The sequence below is a fragment of the Cervus canadensis genome, chromosome 1 (assembly GCF_019320065.1).
Source record: "Cervus canadensis isolate Bull #8, Minnesota chromosome 1, ASM1932006v1, whole genome shotgun sequence".
NCBI lineage: Eukaryota > Metazoa > Chordata > Mammalia > Artiodactyla > Cervidae > Cervus > Cervus canadensis.
This window is the reverse complement of record NC_057386.1, coordinates 46,020,769-46,040,824: the sequence shown is the minus strand read 5'-3', so window position 1 is coordinate 46,040,824 and position 20,056 is coordinate 46,020,769. Positions and strand designations below refer to the sequence as shown.

The window sequence follows — 20,056 nt, the reverse complement described above, 5'->3', positions numbered from 1 at the left end:
TGTACAAAAAAGATCTTCATGACCCAGATAATCACGGTAGTGTGATCACTCACCTAGAGCCAGACATCTTGGAATGTGAAGTCAGGTGGGCCTTAGAAAGCATCACTATGAACAAAGTTAGTGGACGTGATGGAATTCCAGTTGAGCTATTTCAAATCCTGAGAGATGATGCTGTGAAAGTGCTGCACTCAATATGCCAGCAAATTTTGAAAGCTCAGCAGTGGCCACAGGACTGAAAAAGGTCAGTTTTCATTCCAATCCCTAAGAAAGGCAATCCGAAAGAATGCTCAAACTACCGCATAATTGCACTCACCTCACATGCTAGTAAAGTAATGCTCAAAATTCTCCAAGCCAGGCTTTAGCAATACGTGAACCGTGAACTTCCAGATGTTCAAGCTGGTTTTAGAAAAGGCAGAGGAACCAGAGATCAAATTGCCAGCATCCACTGGATCATTGAAAAACCAGGAGAGTTCCAGAAAAACATTTATTTCTGCTTTATAGACTATGCCAAAGCCTTCGACCGTGTGGCTCACAATAAACTGTGGAAAATTCTGAAAGAGATGGGAATACCAGACCACCTGACCTGCCTCTTGAGAAACCTGTATGCAGGTCAGGAAGCAACAGTTAGAACTGGACATAGACCAACAGACTGGTTCCAAACAGGAAAAGGAGTACATCAAGGCTGTATATTGTCACCCTGCTCATTTAGTTTATATGCAGAGTACATCATGAAAAACGCTGGGCTGGAAGAAGCACAGACTGGAATCAAGATTGCCAGGAGAAATATCAATAACCTCAGATATGCAGATGACACCCCCTTATGGCAGAAAGTGAAGAGGAACTAAAAAGCCTCTTGATGAAAATGAAAGAGGAGAGTGAAAAAGTTGGTTTAAAGCTCAACATTCAGAAAACTAAGACCATGGCATCTGGTCCCATCGCTTCATGGGAAATAGATGGGGAAACAGTGGAAACAGTGTCAGACTTTATTTTGGGGGGGGCTCCAAAATCACTGCAGATGGTGACTGCAGCCATGAAATTAAAAGACGCTTACTCCTTGGAAGGAAAGTTATGACCAAACTAGATAGCATATTAAAAAGCAGAGACATTACTTTGCCAACAAAGGTCCATCTAGTCAAGGCTATGGTTTTTCCAGTGGCATGTATGGATGTGAGAGTTGGACTGTGAAGAAAGCTGAGCACCAAAAAATTGATGCTTTTGAACTGTAGTGTTGGAGAAGACTCTTGAGAGTCCCTTGGACTGCAAGGAGATCCAACCAGTCCTTCCTAAAGGAGATCAGTCCTGGGTGTTCATTGGAAGGACTGATGCTGAAGCTGAAACTCCAGTACTTCGGCCACCTCATGTGAAGAGTTGATCATTGGAAAAGACCCTGATGCTGGGAGAGATTGGGTGCAGGAGGAGAGGGGGATGACAGAGAATGATATGGCTGGATGGCATCACCAACTCGATGGACATGAGTTTGGGTAAACTCTGGGAGTTGGTGATAGACAGGGAGGCCTGGCGTGCTGTGATTCATGGGGTTGCAGAGTTGGACACGACTGAGCGACTGAACTGAACTGAACTGAACTGAACCAGCCCCACTGCAGTTAAAGTTGCAGGTGTCACCCCCTGGATCCATCACATGAGGGTGAAGAGAGCATACCACGCAGACCTGGAGGACACTGAATGGACTACATAAAAGGACCCCACTGATCCTCGTGAAACCAAGATCATCTTAAAGAAGAAAAAGAGATGAAGCTCTACAATCAACTGCTGCTACAAGGACTTGCTGGTATCATCTTGAGATTAACCATAGTTTCATTACAAAGAGGGACCTGTGCTATAATTAAAGTTGAATGTTGTGTATATATTTCTGATGTATCTGGCTATATATCAGCCAACCTAGATGACATGAAAGGTCAGGTAAAAGTTATGTCTGATGATAATCTTCCTTTTTGGACTTCAGTCCTATCTTGGGTGAAGGGTGATTGGTGAAAAACTATATTTACTATTGTTATAGTTGCCTTGATAGTTCTGCTTTGTGGACCCTTTATTTTACAATGTATTATGAACTTTGTAACACAAAGGTTGATGTCATTCTCCCAAATTGGAGGTCGGAGAGTCAGGGTGCAATTATCCCTAAGAATGATGCTCATACTATGAGTTAAGAGCATCAAGAGTGGGGAATGAAGGAGGAAACAGACAGAACAGGCTCCATCTTGAAAGCAGGACTCCATCTTGGGCCATACTGTGGCCTTTGAGCTATATGCCCAGTATCTATGGAAACGACATACCAACTGGAAAACCAGGCCCCCCAGATGGAAGAGCCCCAGGGCGTGTACCTAGATCTCTGTTGCCTAAAAGAATACCCTAATTATCTGTGTAACCAAATGGAATCATAAATTCTATTATGCTTATTGGGTATGACCACAGGCTTATTGATAATTGTTCACTGTTAAATACCTAGGCTTAAGGCATATGAATCACAGGTTAACTTTGACTGTATCTTTCTTTTCCTTTGTTCAGACTAGTTTCAGGGAATTTGGGGAGGTGAGTTTGGGCACGTACACTTAGGGTATATAAGGTTTTCAGAAAAACTAGTCAGGGTCCTTGTCTAAGAGGAGACTCTGCCTTGGGCCCGCTGGTGTAATAGTGGCCCGCACTCCACTATCTGCATTGTCCTCCTGAGTGAGTTTGTTTCCCAGAACGCGTGGCTACAACATTTGGTGCATGAGTCGGGAAACTCCTCACTTTGAGGAGACAAGTCCCATTTGGGACTCCTCCGAGGCCTTGCGGCTTGAATCTTCTAGAGGGGGGAAGGTGCCTCGCCCTTCTGGAAGGATTCTGCTTCTCAACGCCCAGACCTTTCACGTTAGCACGTAGTGGATGGCAGCAGGGGAACTGAGCGCTCAGGTGAGGAGGAACCCACCCAGCAGGGTGGAAGAGGGGTCCTGATCAACCCCCTGGGAGGGAGTAGAAGGGGCACAGACCCACAGGAGCCTGGAATAAGCAGGTGGCAACGATTGCTTGGTACACAGGTCGAGGAGTGTGCTAGGGCTTAGGAAGGAAATTTGTGAAGGTCATTTAGGAGGTGGTGTCCATGCCGTCTTGGGGAAAATTATTACCGAACAATTGCCAGGGGATTGTTAGGAGAAGAAACTTGGTTTTTGTGTGCTCGTATTCTGCCCTCCCCAAGGAGGTGTCCCATCTGCTATGAAATTCTTGACCCCCTCAGAACTGTCAGGCTAGAAGGAGGGGGATACATAAGTGAGTATGAACTGGCTTTTCCAGAGATGGCCTGGGATGTGGGATCTGTATTTTCATCCGCACCTGATCAAGCCCACCAAGGCAGAATGGACTTTAAGAGTTAAGGGAGAAACAGTCTTGGACCACGTGGTGTTCTGGTTCGGCTGTGCTGACTGGCAGATGAAGACATGCCGATCCCTCTTCTCCCTCTGGGATCTGGCAGGTAAAGCTCTTCTCAAATGGCAATTTAAGTGTCATTGAGTGGAAATATCAGAAGTACATGGGGGTACTGAGAACTCCGTAGACAGAAAGAAAAGGAAAAGTAGAAGAAGGTCTGAGAAGGTAAGCAAGATGGGGGGAAGTGAATCTAAGGCGACTGTATTGGAGTGCATGATTAAAAATTTAAAGAAGGGATTAGGAGGAGACTATGGGGTGAAGATGAAGCCTAACTGCCTCCACATACTCTGTGAGGTCGAATGGCCCCCTGTGGGAGTAGGATGGCCACCAGAGAACACCATGAACTTAAAAATAGTGGAAGCAGTCTATACAGTAGTCACAGGAGAGCCAGGACACCTGGATCAACATCCATCTATTGACTCATGGCTGGGGTTAGCTCAAGACCCTCTTACTTGGACAAGGTTCTGTATCCAGAGGGAAAGGGAAAAATATTAATGGCACAATAATTGACTGATGATAGAAAAGGAAATTCTGCAGGATTTGAACGGGGATGACCTGACCCCTCCCCCATACTGGATAATGACGCGCCTGCCTCCCAGTGCTCCACCAGGACCAGAGGCCGCCTTAATGCCTGATCCAGGGCCAGGCGAAGTTCCTGCAGCAGCCGCTGCTCTTCCACCAGCTCTCCCGGAGTTCATAGAGCCGCCCTTTCGGCAGGCTCCAATCCCAGCAATGGAGACCTCTGGTCAACGCCCCCAGAATTCCACCTCAGCTGGACCTCCTAGATTGTATCCACCTCTCCTGGTGAGTACCAATGGGAAGGGGGAAGAAAACACAGCAATTAGACAGAGGCTGTACTCCGCCAAGGAACAGGGGGAAAGAACCCCACTTCAGATGCCCCTTAGAGAGCTACAACAGCCTGAGGTTCAGGACATATGTGGGCACTACCATCACCCCCCTGTAGCCTGTTATTACCAGCCATTTTCCTCTATGGATGTATTAAACTGGCAGAGACACACTCCACCGTACTCAGGGGAGCCACAAGCCATGATTAGGCTAATGGGGACTATTTTTCGAACCCACCGCCCTACATGGGATGACATAATCCAACTACTAGTCTCCCTTTTCAGCCCTTAGGAAAGATACAGGATCCTAACCGAGGCTAGAAAATGGCTCAGAGAAATGGCACCTGGGGGCACTGCAAACCTGCAGCGTGGGCAGAACCAGCCACCCCTGATGAGAGGCCCGATTGGGACTGTGACCCAAGGAAGTGAGGGGCCACCTGGAGAGATATCGGGTGACTATTTTACAAGGTCTCAAGAGTATCAAAAAGCCCGCCGAAGTGATTCAAAGGGAAAGCGAATCACCCTCTGAGTTCTGCGAAAAGACTGTGCGAGGCCTATAGGCTTTATATGCCAATAGACCCAGCCAGAGGCTCCTGGGTCTCAGATGGTGATAAATGCAGCCTTTGTGTCTCTAGCGTACCCTGAAAATGTCAGATGAGGGGACACCAAGTGACTCATGAATTTTTATACATCCCTGAATGCCCAGTACCTTTGTTAGGAAGAGTCTTGCTGTCTAAATTGGGGGCACAAGTGACCTTTCCCCCCATGAATGACCCAGTGTTCGAGTGGGCTCAACCACCTATTTACTCTTCCTCTCAGTAACACCTCAAGATGAATCGAGTTTGCACAATCTCCCGGAAGGGAAACCGGACGGGCTTAACAGTCGAAAGAGAGAGTTAACTCAACAAGCTGAAGGAGTCACACCCAAATCTATACCCTTAGGACACAAGCCTGGCATATTTCACAGAGAGAAAAAGGGCGACACATATGCTACTTCTACCCATTTCCCTTGTTTTCTACAGAACCAGTCTAATTGTAAAACAGTATTACAATTAAGAGACCCTCCAACCGGCCACCGTTTGCCATCCTCCAATGGATACGTGGCCATGCAGTATCACATAGGAAGACCAGGTGTGTCTTCTTTAAGCCCTGGGGATCAAATCTATCCCAGTTTTTCAGGATACAGTTCAAAGGAGTGAGGCTCTAATTGTTAGCTCCCATCTGTAAGAGAGAAAAAAAAGCGACCAGTGCCATCTTTCTACCGGAGACATCCCTCCCTGCTCTAGATGGGGGTGTAGACAGATTTTACACCAAAGCTTTCCTTCCCTGGTCGGGCTTAGTCTGTCCCTTACCGACACAGGTGACCTACTTGTCCCTCCCGGTTCTACCACTGAGATGGGGTGGAGATGAACCAGGGGTAGACCTAATGGCATCCCTGAATGACGTCCAGCTCCTCAACATTAAAACCATGCTTACCTCTGATGCCACCCGGGATGCAATCAGAGTAACCTTCCAGAATGCCTCCCAGGCTAAACTGCTGGGGGAAACATTCATCACCTGAGTGCCTGTGCATGACCCTGAGTATATTCCTGACCTCAATAAGACCGATACGAACATAAAACTGAGATGTGTCTTCCAAGTGTCACCACAGCAGTATAAGAGCCTCCTAAGTGTCACCACACCAGTATAAGAGCCTCCTCTGGTCCACTAAGAGCCAGCGTTACCAAAGGGGGAAAAAAAAACCCCATTGCAGTTCCAATCTAAGTAACCTTTAACCTCAGAGATCCTCTTGTAGCTAGACCTCCATCTAACTTCTGAACTTTTGATTCCTAGTGAGGCTAGGTGCTTCCTGACTACCAATGCAAGTTTGGGATCTAAGTAACAGCATAGATCACAAGTCCCTTGAAAGTCTATGATGCGACAGATTAGGTTAGTACTTCTAATTTCCAAGGAGTTATGAAATGGTCAAAGAGACTGAAAAGTTTGACCGAGAAAGGAGAGTTCGGTCCACACGCTTTGCCCACTTCTGGTCGGTCCCCGAAGGAGACGTTGGGTGCCTCTTGGCATTGGCAGGTCGGAATAAACCCCCGACAGGTTTCTGCCATAAGCTGTATGAGGTCACTGTGGAACCACAGAGCAGGGCTCCTCACTTGCTTTGTGCAGGGTGTTTCATTCATTCACACAAGCACACCATAGAGTTAGTAAAGTACAGCAGAAAACGTGTTCGCTAGGAGAACAAAGAACTGGAGCTCCAAGCATCTTTACCTTGTCCTGAGAAATTCCGGACGAGCCCCTAAGATGAAAGGTTGTTGCTGAATCTCGCAAAGACGCCGGGATTCTTGGCCTCTGGAGAAGAATTCAATCCAGGGCCAGAGACGAGGCTTGATCGCTCAGAGCTTTTGTGTAATAAAGTTTTATTAAAGTATAAAGGAGATAGGGAAAGCTTCTGACATAGACATCAGAAGGGGGCAGAAAGAGTACCCGCTTGCTAGTGTTAACAATGGAGTTATATACTCTCCAATGAATCCAAAGAATGTCTGGAGGTTGTAAAGACCTCACCAGACCTACTCCCATAATTTACATTTTAAGATAACAGGATTAGCTGGAAGGTTTAATCCAGAGACTGTCCTCAGGCAGGATACATTATTGTTATACAATCCCAAGGAATATAGAAGGAAAAAAAGTTTGTCCTTTCTTCCTCCTTGAGAATTCCAGACCCCTCTCTCCTTGGGGACCCCTAGACTTCTTATCAACCTGCCTAGGAAATGACTCTTTCAAGACTAGAGATCTCTTCAAGAAAATTAGATATACCAAGGGAACATTTCATGCAAAGATGGGCACAGTGAAGAACAGAATTGGTATGGAACTAACAGAAGCAGAAGATATTTAGAAGAGGTGGCAAGAAAACACAGAAGAACTATACAAAAAAGATCTTCATGACTCAGATAATCACGATGGTGTGATCATTCAACTAGAGCCAGTCATCCTGGAATGTGAAGTCAAATGGGCCTTAGGAAGCATCACTATGAACAAAGTTAGTGGAGGTGATGGAATTCCAGTTGAGCTATTTCAAATCCTAAAAGATGATGCTGTCAAAGTGCTGCACTCAATATGCCAGCAAATTTTGAAAACTCAGCAGTGGCCACAGGACTGGAAAAGGTCAGTTTTTATTCCAATCCCAAAGAAGGGCAATGCCAAAGAATGTTCAAGCTACTGTACAATTGCACACATCTCACAGGCTAGAAATTCTCAAAGCCAGGCTTCAACAGTACATAAGAACTTCCAGATGTTCAAGCTGGATTTAGAAAAGGCAGAGGAACCAGAGATCAAAATGCCAACATTTGTTGGATCATAGAAAAAGCAAGAGAGTTCCAGGAAAACATCAACTTCTGCTTTATTGACTACACCAAGGTCTTTGACAGTGTGGATCACAACAAAATGTGGAAAATTCTGAAAGAGATGGAAATACTAGTCCACCTTACCTGCCTCCTGAGAAATCTGTATGCAGGTCAAGAAGCAACAGTTAGAACTGGACATGGAATAAGAGACTGGTTCCAAATTGGGAAAGGAGTATGTCAAGGCTGTATATTGTCACCGTGCTTATTTAACTTATATACAGAGTTCTTCATGCAAAATGCCAGGCTGGATGAAGCATAAGCTGGAATCATGATTGCCAGGAGAAATATCAATAACCTCAGATATGCAGATGACACCACCCTTATGGCAGAAATTGAAGAAGAATTAAAGAGCCTCTTGATGAAAGTGGAAAAGGAGAGTGAAAAAGTTGGCTTAAAACTCAACATTCAAAAAACAAAGATCATGGCGTCTGGTCCCATCACTTCATGGCAAATAGATGGGGAAACAGTGGAAGCAGTGACAGACTTTATTTTCTTGGGTTCCAAAATCACTGCAGATGATTGCAGTGATTGCAGGTGACTGCAGCCATGAAATTAAAAGACGCTTGTTCCTTTGGAAGAAAAGTTATGAAAAACCTAGACAGCATACTAAAAATCAGAGACATTGTTTTGCTGGCAAATGTCTGTCTAGTCAAAGCTATGGTTTTTCTGGTAGTCATGTATGGATGTGAGAATTGGACCATAAAGAAGGCTGAGCGCAGAAGAAATGATGCTTTTGAACTGTGGTGTTGGAGAGGACTCTTGAGAATCCTTTGGACTTCAAAGAGATCAAACTGTCAATCCTAAAGAAAATCGGTCCTGAATATTCACTGGAAGAATTAATGCTGAAGCTGAAACTCCAATAGTTTGGCCACCTGATGCCAACAACTGACTCATTGGAAAAGACCTTGATGCTGGGAAAGATTCAAGGTGGGAGGAGAAGGGGATGACAGAGGATGAGATGGTTGGATGGCATCACCGACTCAATGGACTTGAGTTTGAGCAAGCTTGGGGCTTGGTGATGGACAGGGAAGCCTGGCGTGCTGCAGCCCATGGGTTTGCAAAAAGTCAGACACGACTGAGTGACTGAGCTGAACTGACTGAAGGACACAACATACACCGATGAGAATCAAATGGGTCCAAGATGGCAGACAAGTGGACTTTGGTGAGACCTTGATCCTCAATCAGCAATCTAAATCACACACCCAGAGGCACCGTGACAGTTCCAAGGCACTGTCAAAAGGCCAAGGAGTGGGCAGTGGCCCAATTCCTGGAAATCTCCACCCCTTCCCCAAAATAGTTGGGGTAATCTCCCACTAGTTAGCATATGAAATTACCCAGGTTATAACAACTAACCTGCCACACTCACCCTCTGCGATGACCCACACTCTGTCTGTGGTGTGTGCTCCTCTCTAAATCTGAATAAATCAACTACTTATTTATCACTATCTCTCACTGAATTCTTTCTGCAATGAGACATCAAGTACCTGAGCTTCTTTAGGCCCTGAAACCAGGAACGGGGTGGAGTTTTGGCTGGGTTTGAGTCCCAGTCACATAGGTTCAAGTCCCAAGCAGGATTTTGGCCAGGTTCAAGTCCTGGCTGTTGGGACCAGCCCAATAACGAATCGACCTGAAGGAGCGGTGCCACAGAAGAATAAGGAAAATTAAGACTCAGAAATAAAAGTGGGGATCAAGGGGCTGATGCCATTCCCAGGCAAAAGCCCAGATCCTAATCCTTGCATGCCTTTTATGGCTACCATCTACTTCCTTGTTCATGCTCTAGAGATATCTGTTGTTTCCAATCTCAGATCAGAGATGAAGATATACAAAGCATAGTCCTCAGTGTCATTTCTCAGCAACTCCCTCTGGTTATGAGAACAGTCACTAATAGTTTTCCATCAGTCACATCAGTACTTCAACATCTTGTTTTCAAGATGTCTTTATACAATGTACATTTTACTGCTCCCAGCCCTTTGAGTGGAGGTGATGAGAAAGTCATTCTTATTTTTCAAAGAAGCCCTGTTAATTATAGTACAGGCCTGTGCATAGCATATTCCCTACACTGGCCACACGGGTTCACGTGCCAAACAGGATTTTGGCTGGGTTTGAGTCCCAGCACATGGGTTCAAGGCCCAACCTGAGGTAAACAGTTTCACTGCCAGGACGCCCCAATCACCTTTCGAGTTTTGAGGGCAGACCCTGCAGCTCTATGTTGATGGTGGGGAGGATGACAGGCTCGACCCCCTGCACTCACATCATGCTGCTGCATGGACTCTCCTTTGAGGACAACACACATGGGCAGCAATGGGCTGTGAGTTATACTCATTCTCTCTGAGCTCTGCATCTTGGATCCTGGATCAGGACACAGGTAACTGCAACTGTAATCCCTGATAGGCAGCTGACCTTTCTGGTTAATCAGACCTGGGTTTAGTGTTGAGTAATGTTCTTTCAAGTAAGCTCTCTGAGCCAAAAGAAATAGCTTGTTCCACCATCAAAACTACTAAAGAATGGAGGCTACTTTGAGTGACAGAGGAAAAGGAGGTGGGAAGAAAGGGACCTGGTATATACCTGGCACTTCTATGTAACAGATTTTATAAACAGATGCACATTGATACATATATGTATTTTAAATATATATAATTGTGTGTATGTGCTCAGCCAGCCAGTCACGTCTGACTCTTTGCAACCTCATTGACTGGGGCCTCCCAAGCTCCTCTGTCCATGGAATCTTCCAGGCAAGAATATTGGAGTGGGTTGCCATTTCCTATGCCTGGGGATCTTCCCGGCCCAGGGATCAAACCTGAATCTCTTGCATTGGCAGACGGATTCTTTAACACCACGCCACCTGGGAAGCTTCAATATACATATAATTACATGTCCATATAATTATATATATACACACACATTATCTTCACTCCTTTTCAATATCAAAAATACTCTCTCAAGGGTTATCTCCATTTCACACATGGGGAGATAGTCACTTCCCCAGATTCACACAACTTCTTAATTACCCAAGTCTTTCTGACTTCAAATCCCAAGCTCTGTCCTCCACCCGACACTGTTTCTGCCTTTTCCTTACAAATTGCCACTCACTAGAGTCTAGACCCAAATGTTAATTTTACAGGGCTCAAGGCTTGACCTAAGAATGGGCACTGGCACCCTCTCATTTCCCCCAACCTCCATGGAACTCTAGAATTCCTTCCTGAGTCACATAACCTGAACTGCTAACAAGGAGAAATTCCCTTTGGTAAGTTAAGTTTCAAGCAATGCTCAGGTGGAAGGAAAACCCCATATCTGAGTATAATAGCTGTTTTCCCTCCTTCTACCTTGTACAGAATCCTCATGGCCCCTTTTACCACAGGTTCTCAGAAATGTGGACCTAGTTTTTCCACCTGCCAATGCATGAGACATGGGTTCAATCCCTGGTCCAGGAAGATCCCACATGCTGTGGAGCAACTAAGCCCGTGGGCTACAACTGCTGAGTCTGCGCTCTAGAGCCTGAGAGCCACAACTAATGAGGCCAAGTACTGCAACTGCTGGTTCCCAAAATACCACTTGGAGGAAATCTTGCCTGCTGCTCAAGAGTACCCGTTTTCAATTTCACATATATGATGAGAAAACATAACTGATTTAAGCCAGTAAGATTTGCAGATTTATTTGTTCCAACAGCTATTTAATACACTGTGAACTCTAATTAGTCCCATCACTCTTTTTTAATTTTTCTATTTTGATCACATAACATGCAGGTTGGTTCCCCAATCAAGGATCAAACCTCAGCCTCTGCAGTGAAGGTGCTGAACCATGGCCACTAGACCACTGGGGAACTCCCCTGTACCATATCACTCTTGACAAATCCTTTTAATCTCTTGCCCCATCCTCCCCCCGCACAGCTCCCCCCACCAGTCAACATATACACACACTCCACTCCTAAAGATATTTGAGGGGGGGTGGAAATTCCAATTTCTTGAAGTCACTTATTTTTCCTGAATAATGGTGGTAGTGCAGCCATTACAGAATACTGCATTCTTATGGCATTTAGGATGTGCCAGCCTGTGCTATAATTCAGCTGTGATTTCCTTCTTTCCTTATAGGCTATGAGGTTAAGGACTTTGGGATAACCCCATTGTGCATTTTATTGGCCTAGGAGAGGGAGTATTTGTGAGCCCTGGGATTTCAGCTTGAGGTTGAGAAAGTGAAGCTCAGTGAAGGGGAGAAAAGGCTAAGGTGGACAAATATTTTGGAGTTGGTCCAGCTGGAAATAAGTACAGATTTCTGGGCTACCGGTGACTTTCCATTGCACAGACACAAATGTACCAGCTGGCTAGCAGGTGCTTCCGCAGGTAGCATCATGTAGGCTTTAGACTCCAGGGACATCGCAATCTTCTGTCGGCTGAGATGGTGCTATTCTCACAACCCAATGTTAGAGGTTCCCTCTCCCTCCCCTCCCCGCATCATGCAGCATGTGGGATCTTAGTTCTCAGACCAGGGATGGACCAGCACTCCCTGCAGTGGAAGCACTCGAAGCATGGAGTCTTAACCTCTGGACTGCAAGGGAAGTCCCAGAAGTTCCCTCTTTATCTCTCAAGCTTTCAGGAGGACCCCGTACCCATACTCTCTCTGTTAGGGATTGTTTGGTTATCTTTGCCCTGAGACTATGTAATTGCTCCAGGTCTTTCAAGCTCTGATGGCTTCCCTGATAGCTCAGTTGGTTAAGAATCCATCTGCAGTGCAGGAGACCTCAGTTCGATTCCCTGGAGAAGATCCCCTGGAGAAGGGATAGGCTACCCACTGCAGTGTTCTTGGGCTTCCCTTGTGGCTCAGCTGATAAAGAATCCACCTGCAATGCAGGAGACTGGGTTCGATCCGTGGGTTGGGAAGATCCCCTGGAGAAGGGAAAGGCTACCCACTCCTGTATTCTGGCCTGGAGAATTCCATGGATTGTATAGTCCTTGGGGCCGCAAAGAGTTGAATGCAACTGGGCGACTTTCACCTTCATGTTTCAAGCTCTTGGTGGCCCAAATTGTAGCATAGATCCTGTAGCAAGTCACTAACCAAGTGTTATGAAACCCTGCTGTGTCAATTCCTAAGGCCTCAAACACAATGAATGCTTCCCACTGTAGGAGCGTGGTGAGTATAATAGCTTTCAAAGTGATTGGTTGGAATTAAATTTCCAGACTGACAGTGGGGACTGGCAGGCTGCAGTCCATAGGGTTGCACAGTGTCAGGCACAAGTGAAGTAACTTAGCACGCACATGCATCCTGCATTTTTGAATGTGGTATAGTGAGAATCCCCATGGACAGAGGAGCCTGGGGTTGCAAAGAGTCAGACACACTGAGCGACTAAGCAAGCACAGCAGAGCACATAGTATAAGAAGAAGAAGGAGTTTGGGAGCCACTAAAATCTGGATTTAAATGCAGGTTCCACCACATCCTGGCCATATGACCTCGACCATTAATCTCTCCATGTTTCTCCATCAAGAGTTAGAGGCTCAGCATACTCAACTCATGGCTGTTATAAGAATAAGGAAATAACATCGGGGAAGTATCTGACATGAATAGTATACCAAATAAAATATTTTCCTTCTCCTCTAAATGCTTCCTTACCCTCAGTTGGATTTTAAACTCCTAGAGGCAAGAGGTTATCCTTTGTGACCTCTCTGGAGCATCTGTTACCATGAAAAGAACCATAGGTTTGAGAGCTGCCCTGAGGATCTAGGCCTGGATATCCACTATGGCGGCCATTAGCCACCCGTGGCGAGTGAGCACTTGAAATGTGGTTTGTGCAACCAAGGAGCAGGAGAGTTTTACCTTTATTTAGTCAACTGTTAGATCATTTAAGTTTGCTTTTAGAAACAGATATTCAGCTTAGTCATTGGAAACATTTAAGCATGTTTGGGACAAATTTGGTACTTGAATCTTCTTTTTCAACTGTACATTTTGTGAAATCTAAGTACAAGTCAAGAATTTTTGATGAAAATTTAAAGCCCAGATTGAGATACACTATAAATGCAAAATACACACTGGACTTCAAAGATTTAGTGTGAAAAAAAGAAGGTAAAATATCTCACTAATTTTTTTTTTTTCACTGACTACATATGAATGCTGAGCTAAATGTTAATTTTACCTATTAAAAGAAGAAAAAAGAAAAGAATTTAGTTGTCAGTCACTACTTTGGGCATCATCCTCCAGACCAGGGGTCCAACAAGGCCCTCAGCTACTCTACTATCTCCAGAGATCATTTGTTTTGGAGTGTGCTAGCTTTCCATTCCATGTGCCCTGCTCAGAGGGTCCCCATGGGAAGTGCTGTTTCAACTACATGACTGGCCTCATGCAAGTTTCAGTGTGTGTGGTAGACCACAGGAACTTTGGTTGGAGTCCCAAAGTGTGTTGAGATGGAGCTTGGAGCCAATCCCAAGGAAGCAGGAGGCATGCACTTTGAGGAAAGAAAGTGGGGGCAGGGGGGACAGTGGCGAGGAGGTAAAGAAGTAAACATAGACAGACAGTGGTAGCTGGGATTTCATCTGTGGAGTGGATGGTTCAGTTCAGTTCAGTTCAGTTCATTTCAGTCGCTCAGTTGTGTCTGACTCTTTGCGACCCCATGAATCGCAGCACGCCAGGCCTCCCTGTCCATCACCAACTCCCGGAGTTTCCTCAGACTCATGTCCATCGAGTCGGTGATGCCATCCAGCCATCTCATCCTCTGTCGTCCCCGTCTCCTCCTGCCCCCAATCCCTCCCAGCATCAGGGTCTTTTCCAATGAGTCAACTCCGCATGAGGTGGCCAAAGTATTGGAGTTTCAGCTTCAACATCAGTCCGTCCAATGAACACCCAGGACTGATCTCCTTTAGGATGGACTGGTTGGATCTCCTTGCAGTCCAAAGGACTCTCAAGAGTCTTCTCCAACACCATAGTTCAAAAGCATCAATTTTTTGGCGCTCAGCTTTCCTCACAGTCCAACTCTCACATCCATACATGACCACTGGAAAAACAGATGGTAGCTGGATTGAAATATGGAGTCATGGGTCTTCCTGGTGGTCCAGTGGTTAAGATTTTGCCTTCTGATGCAGGTGGTACATTGGATCCTTGGTCAGAGAACTAAGATCCAACATGCCTTGGGGCCAAAAAACCAAAACATAAAACAGAAGCAATATTGTAACAAATTCAATAAAGACTTTAAAAAAGGGTCCATATCAAAAACTCTTCAAAAAAATCTCAAAAAAAAAAAAAAAAAAAAGGAAATATGAAGTTAAGGCACAGTTGTGTGAGAAGTAGACAGATTCAGTAGCAAGGGAGACTTCTACCACTGGAGATAACAATTAGAGAAGTCTTTGATGGATAAGCAGGGGTGTTATCCAGACTGTATGAGGAGGCAAGTTAAGCGTTAGTCGTGACTGATTCTTTGCGACCTCATGGACTATAGCCGCCAGGCTCCTCTGTCCATGGGATTCTCCAGGCAAGACTACTGGAGTGGGTTGCCACTTCCTTCTCTAGGGGATCTTCCTGATCCAGGGATCAGATCCCCGTCTCCTGCTTGGCAGGCAGGTTCTTTACCACTGAGCCACCAGGAAAGCAGGGAAGCCCATAAAGCAGAATAAATGGGTACAAATATACAGGGATAGAAAAGGAGGGAATTTCTATTACAAGTTGTAAACTTGCACTTTTTCTCTTTAAAAAAATATTAATATATTTTTGGCTCCATCAGGCCTTAGTTGTGGCTCTTGGGTCTTTGTAGGAGCATGTGGGCGTCTCTCCAGTTGAGGCGGGTAAGCTCCAGAGTGGCATGTGGGACCTTAGTTCTCTGACCAGGGATTGGACCTGTATTCCTCACATTGGAAGGCAGATTCTTAACCACCAGATCACCAGTGAAGTCCCACAGCTCTTTTCTTAATGAAAGATGTGGCGAGAAAGATGGTGAGACTGGAAGGGTGGAGGTTGGAGTAAGAGGTAAGATGACATGGGTGTTTGAAGAAAGAGAAGTGTGACATTGTCACCTTGGTGGTTGGGAGAGTGAATTTTCTGAGGGGGGGGGGGGAAGTGTGGTTAGGTATCCAGACAGTATTGAGTGCCTGGACTGGTCCCAGAAAAAAGGATGAGGAGGAAACAGGCCATGAATTGTGATGGATAATGAAAAAGAGAGAAGGTCCGCGGATTGGGGTTAAATACTTATTTGCAGTGGTGATCCTAATGTAAGTGAACTAGAAATTTTACATAGAAAGGATGACTCAGGTTGGATAATGCCACAGAAATCATTTTATTCAGAAAAAAACACAATTTTTGAAGTAGTCATGCCATGAATCATCAAACAATTGCCAGAATTCAACCCTTAAACTTAGCTATTTTGGATCCACATCCTGTGATCCTGGGGTTCCGGAAAAGACAGTAAGAAAGCACAGATTCTCAGAGTAAAGATGACATTTGGAAACAATTACTGAAGGAGGCCAAGGTTCATTTATCATCCAAATGGATAGTGAAGCCCAGATCCTAAAACACAAAGATCATTATGTTACTTTTCAGAAATTCCTGCTCTTTGCTACCAACCAGCTTTTTCCACGTGCCACCCAGACTCCCATGAGCAGAGGGGCAGCTGGAGTCCCTTCTGGGCTGGCAAAAGCCAGCAGGGACTCAGCCTCCCCGTAAGTAGCTCCCCTATACTCACAGGGACTTGGCAAGATTTTCCACAGCCAATGCTGCAGCATTTTTGGCCCGGGGGACAGGATCCATCTCCTGTGCAGCTTTCAGCACAAGTTCCAACCATTCCTTCTGGCACCCTTGGACACGTTCCAGGTCTCTGTTCTGCTAAAAAACAAAACAGACTTTCCACAACCCAGGCTGGCTCTGTAGAAGGGAGTGGGACCCAGTGTTGAGAGATAGAGAGAGCTTAAGAGTCTCACGTCCTGAGGTACCTCTAGCCTCTTCCCTTCTTGATGTCCCCAGTCACCCTCCTTTCTCAACTTTGGAGGCACACAGGACTGCTTTGTCTATGAGAAAACACACTGATGATCAACCACTGTAGTGTCTTGGCAGAAGAGGAGAGAGCCTTGCCACTAACCCCCTTCTTTTTGTTCCAGTTGAAACTAGATAATTAAATCTCAGATCACAAACAGCGCCAGCTTCCCACCAACTCTACACGCCTTCAGGTGCCAATGAACAATGAGTCCCAAAGTGAGAAAAATCATCAGACCATCAGCAGCATCATTCTAGTACAGGGTTCTGATGGCTGTATTTGGAAAGAAATAGCAGATGAAAGACAAAAGGCCAGGTTTCAAATTTTTAAAAGGGTGCTCCCTGGCAGTCCAGTGGTTAAGACTCGGAACTCTCACTGCCACGGACTGGTTTCAATCCTTGATCGGGGAACTAAGATCCGCAGTCCAATATCCAGTGCTACTCAAATTGGATCCCATGACCTGGCAGGATCAGCATCCCCTAGCAGCTTGTTAGAAATTCGATTCTTGGGCTCCACCCCAGACCTACTGAAACTCTAGGGTTGGGGCAGAGCAATCTGGATTTAACAAGCCTTCCCCCCAGGTTATTCTTACACATGTAGATACTGGAGAAACTCTGCTGTATATCATCCCCCAAAACAGTCTACCCTATTGAGTTGGGGGTGTGGAAAATGCAGGCTGGTTATTACCCTTGTGCATCAAGTGAAATGGGGGTTGACAATTCTCTCTTCTCCGTGTTGGGCAAAGACCTCCTTAATCTGTGGGATTCCCTTACATGCTCCTCCATCACACACCCCTCCTAAAAAACATCTAAGTGTGGTGCTTGAGCCGAGACAATGGAGAGGTGTGTTAGCAAGCTGTTCTTTGGATTATACATGCAGTCTTAACTCTACAGCCTCCCTAATTCCCAGGCCACTTTATTTGTTTGTTGTTTGCACTGCATAGCATGTAGGATCTTAGTGCCCTGACCAGTGATTGAACCAGCGCCCCCTGCATTGGAAGCTCAGAGTCTTAACCACTGGACCACCAGGGAAGTCCCTCTCAGGCCACTTTGATTCACCCACCAAAATTACAGCAGCAATGCTCAACCCTCGCCTTCAGTCAAGAAAGCAAGGGAATTGAAGGTTCTATGGGGAAAGCACAGCCTGGATCATGAGGTAACTGGGACAGTGCACAGAGCAGTTTATGATAAGCTTTAGTCATCAAGATGTATTAAAATAGAAAGATATTAAAATAACCATGTTGAGAAAAATCACAAGTTGCAGAATAATACATGTGGTGTAATATTTATATAATAGTATGTGTAACTCTATCATGCTCATGGAATCACATGTATGTATAAACTTATAAAAACAAGCAAGAAGAGACTAAAAACCAAATGAAGTTCATTATGACCTCTGGGAAGGGAAGAATGGAATGGGAAAAAAGATACTTGTTCAAGTGGTTTCAAGTGTCTTTGAAATGTTTATCTATCGAAAATAAAGATATGAAGCAAATATAGGAAAATGTTAAAAAAAAAAAAAAGAGAGAGAATCAGCCTAGGCAGGTGTACACACCGGTGGACTGAATGAATGGAACTGTGTGTCACACCAGTGTTTGGGTGTGAGACATCAGCTAACTTGGTCATAACCGTGTTCTTTCCAGCCCTTATGGAAGAATAATTTGGTACCTGAATGTTATTTCACTTTTAAGAGTATTTATAGCCTTTTCAAGTTTTCAAATACTTCTAAAGCAAGATATTATCAATGTCTTCATCGTCTTCTAGACTTGGGAGACGGGGCATCTTTTCCTACTTTGTCAGAGGCTCTTTTGGCCCCACTATAGCAATCTCCTCTCTCTATGTGCAGCGGGTCTGATAGCCATTGTCCTAGCAGGGCTGAGCATTCAGTGGGCCAGGGATGTAGAAGCCTTGCAGCTCTTACCTCGCTGGTCCTGGGTGGGTGAGTAGACAAGGCCACATCCATTGCTGACACATTGGCTTCCTGCCGGGCAGTCCCGGTGTCCTTGGCATTGGTCCAAGTAGATACCTACCCCTAGAGAAAATTCAGCTGAAAACTGCTAAGCCTGGCAGGATAGCAGGGGAAGGCTGTGAGAAGGTTTGTTTGTTTTAAACTTTTATTCAATTCAAAAAATATAGACAAGCTATCTACATATTTTGCGTGATCATGAAAGTAGTACATTTCAGAAGTTTTAAAACAAAAAGTACTCAACTATATAAAGTAAAAAGGAAGTCTCTCTTTCCCCCAACCCGTTCAGTCCATTTCCCAGGAGATATCTCCTATTTCCTGTAGCTCCTTCTGGAATCTTCTCTGTGCTTTTACAAATATAAAGGCAAACACACCAATAACGCACACATGTACACACACAATGCAAGGAGATGTTTGTCTATTAAATTACAAATATGTGGCATGAGACTATACATATTTTTGGTATTGAAAGATGTCTCCATTAGGCAATTTAGCAATGTACATCAAAAGCTTTCAAATGTAATTTGGCCATTCCATGTTTAGGAGTTTAGCCTATGAAATGTGATTTAACTCAAGGACATTTATCTTGTACTTGTTATGAAAAAGTAACTCAAAACGACAGATTATCTAATTCTTCAATAGTAGAAGAGGGCATGGAAATAAGGCATATCCACATACTGGGAAACAAAGAAGCTCTTTAAAATGTGTGATAGAATTGTGTTTATTTATTAGGGATGGTCTATGACACCATATTTGTAAAAATCATACATCCTGGATTTTTGTTGGTTTGTTTGTATGTCTGTCTCTGCTACTATGAGATCTTTAAAGATGCAGATCTCTGCTTTGCTATCTCCCAGCACTCAGCACAGTCCCAGGCACGCAGTAACTACAAAAATCAATATCTATTCTCTGTGAAATCTGAAAAAAAATATATCTGTGTGCATATGAAATATGGAAGCTTTTATTGTAAATGCTAACATGGTTATCTGAGAAACGGGATCGTGGATCATTTATCTTTCTAATTAGTAGTATTTGAGTTGTTTTTTTTTAAATAACGAGTATTATAAGTTGTATAACAAAATAAAAGAAGGAGTTTCTGTGTTCAAAACGTTAAGACACATAGCTCTGTGATATGCTTTTCCCTCCAGAAGGACAAGCCTGACCGTGGAGACTGTGGGAATTAACCATCTAAGGAGGGAAGCCTGGGCAGAGCTAAGCACAGCGTTGTGCTAAGCTAAGTCTCCCTGGGTTGTGTGGGGTGTGGGGACCTGGGCAGGGCTGGGTGTTTTTACCTCCTGTGTGGACTGGAGAGCAGACCCGACTGCATCCCTTCCTGATACATCGTTCTCCAGCCCCTCAGTCCCAGTTTCCTCAGCAGCATTGCACACAGATTCCTAACATCAGAAAAAGATCAGTGAGTTGGTGGGAATGTAAATTGGTACAGTCACTGTGGAGAACAGGATGGAGGTCACGGTAACCAGTGGCCT

General features: G+C 44.9%; 1 pseudogene; it reads right to left on the bottom strand.

The window, feature by feature from the left end:
• Window positions 1-15,892: 15,892 nt before the first annotated feature.
• LOC122434720 overlaps window positions 15,893-20,056 on the bottom strand; it is a 36,716-nt pseudogene continuing 32,552 nt past the window's right edge.